Raw genomic sequence first — 6,068 nt, forward strand, 5'->3', positions numbered from 1 at the left:
TAATAGTAGGTAATTTGCTCAGCCAGGGAGTGTACTGGGGCAGAGATGGGGGAAATGATCCTTTAATAGTAGTCCACTGCTTCTTACAGTTGGGATTTGTCCATTCAAGGATCCTCCCTAGCATGACAGCATTATGGTAAGAAGGGAAGTGGGGAAGCTGAAGTCTCCATAAAGTGTCTGCGCCTATATAGGACATAATGTTTAAATTGCAGCCTCTACCCCCCACACGAAGTCTCTAAACAGTCTCTGTAGGCCGGGAATGCAAATAGGTAACATTTGTAGGAAGTAAAGAACGCGATGGGGGGATATTCATCTTAACTATGTTAATTTGTCCCATTCAAGAAAAAGTCTTGCCCCGCCACTCAGGTCAGTTGCAGCCTAACTATAAGAAGACCAAAAATAAAGTTGAAAAGTTGTGATAAATCTTTAGAAATGAACACGCCCAAATATTGTATTAATCCTTTTGATTCATCATACACACAAAGATTAAAAACACATACATACATTTGTGTAAAAAATATTCATATAAAAAGAAGTATCCCTACCTGTAAGTTTCTATTAATGTTGTATGGGATATAACTCTTCTTGGCTTTTTGGCTAAGATTAAGTGTAGTTTATGTTCTCATCAGGTCCAAAACCCGGTGATCCTAATGTTGGCTACTGCAGTTTTCTGCATGTAGAATAACACTGGTGAGCGTTCAAACTGGTTAGACTGTGCTGCATCTTGTTTCTTGTCCCTGAATTGTCCTTTAAAAGACTAGCTGCTTAAACATTAACCAGCATTTCAAGGAAGATTGACTTGAGGGGGGAAAAGAAAGCTCACCGAATGCGACCGACAGGGGAATCTGCAGGATCAACCCTGTGGCAGAACCTGATTTTTTTTGCGAAGAACTTGCTCTTCTCTACCCAGAGGGAGAAAATTTGCATCTCCTCACACCAAGAAGCGACTTCTGCAAGATCAACTTTCAAGCCCCTTCTGCTCCAGGAAAAAGAACCTGGTAGATGGCTTCAGCTTCACATGCTCTAGCCTCCACACCTGCTCATGCCCCTAGGAAGAACGGAGGAAAGAATCCAGTATCCAAGGCTCTCCCAGAGGCTGGAACCTCTGCCTCCACCAGCTACAGGACAAGGGAGGCCCAGTCAGAATCTCCACCAGAGAACTCCCACACTGGAACCCTGGATGTTGTCCACAAGCTGAAGAAGGTTGATGAGAGCAGAGACCTTTGGGAAGAAGACGGTCCTTGAATAGAACTTTTCAAAGGCTGAAACCCTCAGCATTCAGAGTTATATAAAGGGCATGTTCTATACTTTGTCTCCATAGCCATCTGCAAGAGCTACTGGGAGGTGGTGAAAATAGCGAGAACTGAATCCACTTTTTCTCGCTTTGTGGGCACCTGCCCTATTCAATGAAATGAAAGGTGGGTGTTGGTCTCAATGTGAAACCCACACTCACACCTGGCAAAGACATCACTACTTTCCTGAGCCTCTTTTGCACAGAAGTCAAGGACTCCTCCAAAATTGGATGGAAAGATATTTAAACTACAACATATGAAAAAGGAAAACTGCAAGACATGTTTAAAAAATAGTGTGACCACCCTCCCCCCAAGTAGCTTAACCAACCTTAGTGCAGCTAGCTTAGGCCAGGGGTGGGGTTGACAAAAGCCTGGGGTACCACCAATTTTACTATTACCAGCACTAGGCTTTTCCAGCCTGGGCTGGTGACACTTTAATTGAAATAAAAACACCCCTACACTTCCCTCATTCACCCTGTTTATTTCTCACCTTGATTACCCCACACCCAGAAGAGCACTAGTGTCCTGAATGCTCTCTGTTGGAGCCCAGCCTGAACACCTTATGGGCCCCTGCTGCTCTGTTACCGGTTCTCTTGCTGCGGATCCTCCTGTCCGGTGCCTCCTGATGCCACTCTGTAACCGGCTCTCTGGCTGCCGATCCTGTGGTCTCCTGTTGCTCCGTTCCCGTGGCCTCTTCCTGCTCTCCAGTCCTGATGCTCTGTTCTCCTCCAGTCCTGCGGTTTCCCTTCCCCACTCTCTATTGCTTAGATTGTGCTTTCATCCATTTCACTCTCCATTGCTTAGATTGTGTTTTCATTCATTTCACTGTGTTTTTCATTCATTTCACCATACCACCTATCCATTTATTTTATTTATTCCACCTTTATTTTATTGTTCCCCACTGTACATTGTCCTCATTGCTCACCACACCACCAATCTACTTAAGTTAATCCATTTATTTTATTTACTCCACCTTATTTTATTGTTCCCCACTGTACATTGTCTACACCGCTTAGATCATGACTTCAATCTACTTAAGTTAATCTATTTAATCTATTTATTTTATTTATTCCACCTTTATTCTACTGTTCCCCACTGTACATTGTCGTCACTGCTTAAATCGTGATCTCATTCATTTCACCACACCGCCTATCTATTTAAGTTAATCTATTTATTTTATTTATTTCACCTTTATTTTTGTTCCCCACTGTACACTGTCTACACCGCTTGATCGTGATTTCATTCTCCTCCACTTCACATTGTTATTGCTCTGCCACTGCTCTTCTCCTTTTGCATTGTCCACATTGCTTTCATTGGTTTCACTGCTTTGTCTCCGCTTCTAACTTGATCTGTTCCACTTCAGACTCCCTTCTGCTGCCCTCCTCTCTGTACTTCTCCCCCTCACCTCCCCGCTTCCTCCGGCCGTTCTCTTATTCCCCTGTCTCTCATCATGCCGCCTTGCTCCTTTCCTATACCCATCCTCTCCCCCAGCCCCCGCCAAGGGCCCATATCTCTCTATCCTATCTCTCACCCCCCCCTTGCTCCATCAACCCTGACAATCTCATCCATATCTCCTCTTCTTCATCCCTCCCTTTTTCGTGTGCCCTCTGGAACTCCAGGTCTGTCCGTAACAAACTGTCCTCCATTCACGACCTCTTCATCTCTAACTCTCTTAATCTTCTTGCCATAACTGAAACCTGGCTTACTTCTTCTGATACTGCCTCCCCTGCCGCTCTCCCCTATGGGGGCCTCTCTTTCACCCACTCCACCAGACCAGACGAGCGTCCAGGTGGGGGAGTGGGCCTCCTCCTATCCCCTAACTGCACTTTTCGGGTCATACCCACTCTACCTTCCCTCTCCTTCTCCTCCTTTGAAGTCCACTCCATTCGGCTCTTCTCCCCCATCCACCTCCGTGTCTCCGTCATCTACCGTCCCCCTGGCCCTACCTCTCTTTTTCTCGACAACTTCGCCGCCTGGCTCCCCCACTATCTTTCCTCTGACATGCCCTCCATTATACTGGGCGACTTTAACATCCCTGTTGACAACTGTTCTGACCCTGCTACCATCAAACTTCTCACTCTTTCCTCCTCCCTTGGCCTCACTCAGTGGACCTCCTCCCCTACCCACTGTCTTGGTCACTCCCTCGACCTTGTCTTCTCTCACCTCTGTGATCTCTCTGACTTCTCCAACTCTCCCTTCCCACTCTCCGACCACCATCTCCTCTCCTTCTCTCTGTCCTCCTCCCCTTCTCCCACCTCGCCTAAAGCCACCCTCACCAGGCGCAACCTTGACGCCATTGACCCCATCTCCTTCTCCGCCTCTCTTCAAACTCTCCTATCACCCCCTTCCCTCTCTGGCCTGCCCTGATCAGGCATCCTCTCTCTACAACCAATCCCTCACTACTGCCCTGGACACCATCGCCCCGGCCTCTTCTATCAGCCGTCGTCGCCTTACTCCCCAACCCTGGCACTCCAAACTCACCCGCTCCCTCCAAAAGTGCTCTCGCACAGCTGAACGCCTCTGGAGGAAATCTCGTTCCCTGGCTGACTTCCTTCACTTCAAATTCATCCTCTCCTCTTTCTGCTCTGCCCTGTCCCTCGCTAAACAATCCTTCTTCAAGTTGCTCATCTCTTCTCAGTCCTCCAACCCCCGCCGCCTCTTTGCCACATTCAACTCCCTCCTCTCCCCCTCCTCCCACTGTCTTGCCTTCCCTCTCGGCATCTGACTTCGCCTCCTTTTTCTCGTCCAAAATTGAAGCCATTAGACACAACATCTCTTCCTCCCACCCCTCTCCCCCCACTCCCACCGCTTCACCTCCCGCCATCAACCAGCTGTGGTCATCCTTCATACCCACATCAGGTGAAGAAGTTTGCTCCCTTATTCTTTCCTCTCCACCCTCTACCTGTCCTCTTGATCCCATCCCCTCCCACCTCCTTCGCTCTCTCTCTCCTACTGCCTGCTCCTACCTCGCACACCTTTTCAACCTATCACTCTCCTCTGGCGTTGTCCCATCCTCATTCAAACACGCTCTTATCTCCCCTATCCTTAAGAAACCCAATCTCGACCCCACCTCTCTTGCTAACTACCGCCCTATCTCTCTTCTCACATATGCCTCCAAATTACTTGAGCAGATTGTCTGCAGCCGCCTCACCAGACACCTCTCTGACAACTCCCTCCTTGACCCTCTCCAATCCGGCTACCGCCCCCTTCACTCCACTGAAACAGCCCTGGCTAAAGTTACCGATGATCTCCTATCAGCCAAATCCAAGGGTCACTACTCCATACTCATCCTCCTTGACCTCTCCGCGGCCTTCGACACCGTGGACCACCCCCTCCTACTGCAAACTCTTCTCTCACTCGGCCTCTCTTTCTCTGTCCATGCCTGGTTCACCTCATACCTTGCTAATTGCTCCTTCTCCGTATCCACGTCTGGTTCTTCCTCCACCCCCTCCCCTCTCCCTGTTGGAGTCCCTCAGGGCTCTGTTCTTGGCCCTTTACTCTTTGCGCTCTATACTTCCTCCCTTGGGGCTCTCATCTCCTCTTTCGGTCTTCAGTATCACCTATATGCTGATGATATTCAACGCTACATCTCTTCTCCTGATCTTTCCTCCTCCCTCCTCTCTCGTGTAACTGACTGCCTCTCAGCCATCTCATCCTGGATGTCCTCTCGCTTTCTTAAAATTAACATCTCCAAAACCGAACTCATTGTCTTTCCCCCACCCAGGCTCCCTTCCCACCATGACCTCTCTATTGTTGTTAACAACTCCACTATCTCCTCTGTCACCCAACTCCACTGCCTAGGTGTCACTCTCGACTCCTCTCTCTCTTTTGCCCCCCACATTCAATCCCTTGCCCAAGCCTGTCGCTTCCAACTCCGTAACATTGCCCGCATCCATCCCTTCCTCTCTCAAGATGCCACCAAAACTATCATCCATGCTCTCATCATCTCCCGTCTCGACTACTGCAACCTCCTCCTTACTGGCCTCCCCTGCTCCCGCCTTGCCCCCCTCCGCTCTATACTCAATGCGGCTGCGAGACTCATCTTCCTCTTACGCCGCTCCTCCTCTGCCTCCTCTCTCTGTCTTTCCTTACACTGGCTCCCCTTCCTCTACAGAATCCTTTTCAAACTCCTCACCACCACTTACAAGGCTCTCTCTCAGTCTACTGCCCCTTACATCTCTAACCTCCTCTCCATTCACACTCCCGCCCGCTCCCTGTGCTCAGCCAATGATCGCCGCCTCTCCTCCACTCTGATCACCTCTTCCCACTCTAAAATCCAAGACTTCTCCCGTGCTGCCCCCCTTCACTGGAACGACCTCCCTCGCTCCATTCGTCTCTCACCCAATCTGTGCTCCTTCAAGCGGGCTCTTAAAACTCACCTGTTCCTTAAGGCCTACCAACCATCCACTTAACCTCTCACCTCTTCTGGTTCTCCCCTGCCCCCTTTCTCTCTCCCCGTTGCTTCACTGGCTCCCTTATGTACCTGATTCTGTTTACCCTCCCTTAGGATGTAAGCTCGTATGAGCAGGGCCCATCTTCCCTCCTGTCTCCACACCTGTTCTTCCACTCCGTCTCTACTGTATCTGCCTGCCTGGAGTTTCTGAAGTACTGGTACTTTGTGTTTATTGTTCTGTACTGTCTTACCCTGTATAGTCTACTGTTTGTACCATGAACGGCGCTGCGGAAACCTTGTGGCGCCTTACAAATAGACGATAATAATAATAATATCAGAACTAGGAGGTGGGACTTTGGGGGGCGGAGGATCCTAACTCCCTA

General features: G+C 49.3%; 1 non-coding gene across 1 annotated transcript; it reads left to right on the plus strand.

Moving 5' to 3' along the window:
• The first annotated feature begins 577 nt into the window (after window positions 1-577).
• LOC142137196 (U2 spliceosomal RNA) lies at window positions 578-768 on the plus strand. Its single transcript, XR_012687844.1, has one exon. It is a non-coding gene; the product is annotated as a U2 spliceosomal RNA (small nuclear RNA).
• The last annotated feature ends 5,300 nt before the right edge of the window (window positions 769-6,068 follow it).

The sequence above is a fragment of the Mixophyes fleayi genome, chromosome 1, assembly GCF_038048845.1.
Source record: "Mixophyes fleayi isolate aMixFle1 chromosome 1, aMixFle1.hap1, whole genome shotgun sequence".
NCBI lineage: Eukaryota > Metazoa > Chordata > Amphibia > Anura > Limnodynastidae > Mixophyes > Mixophyes fleayi.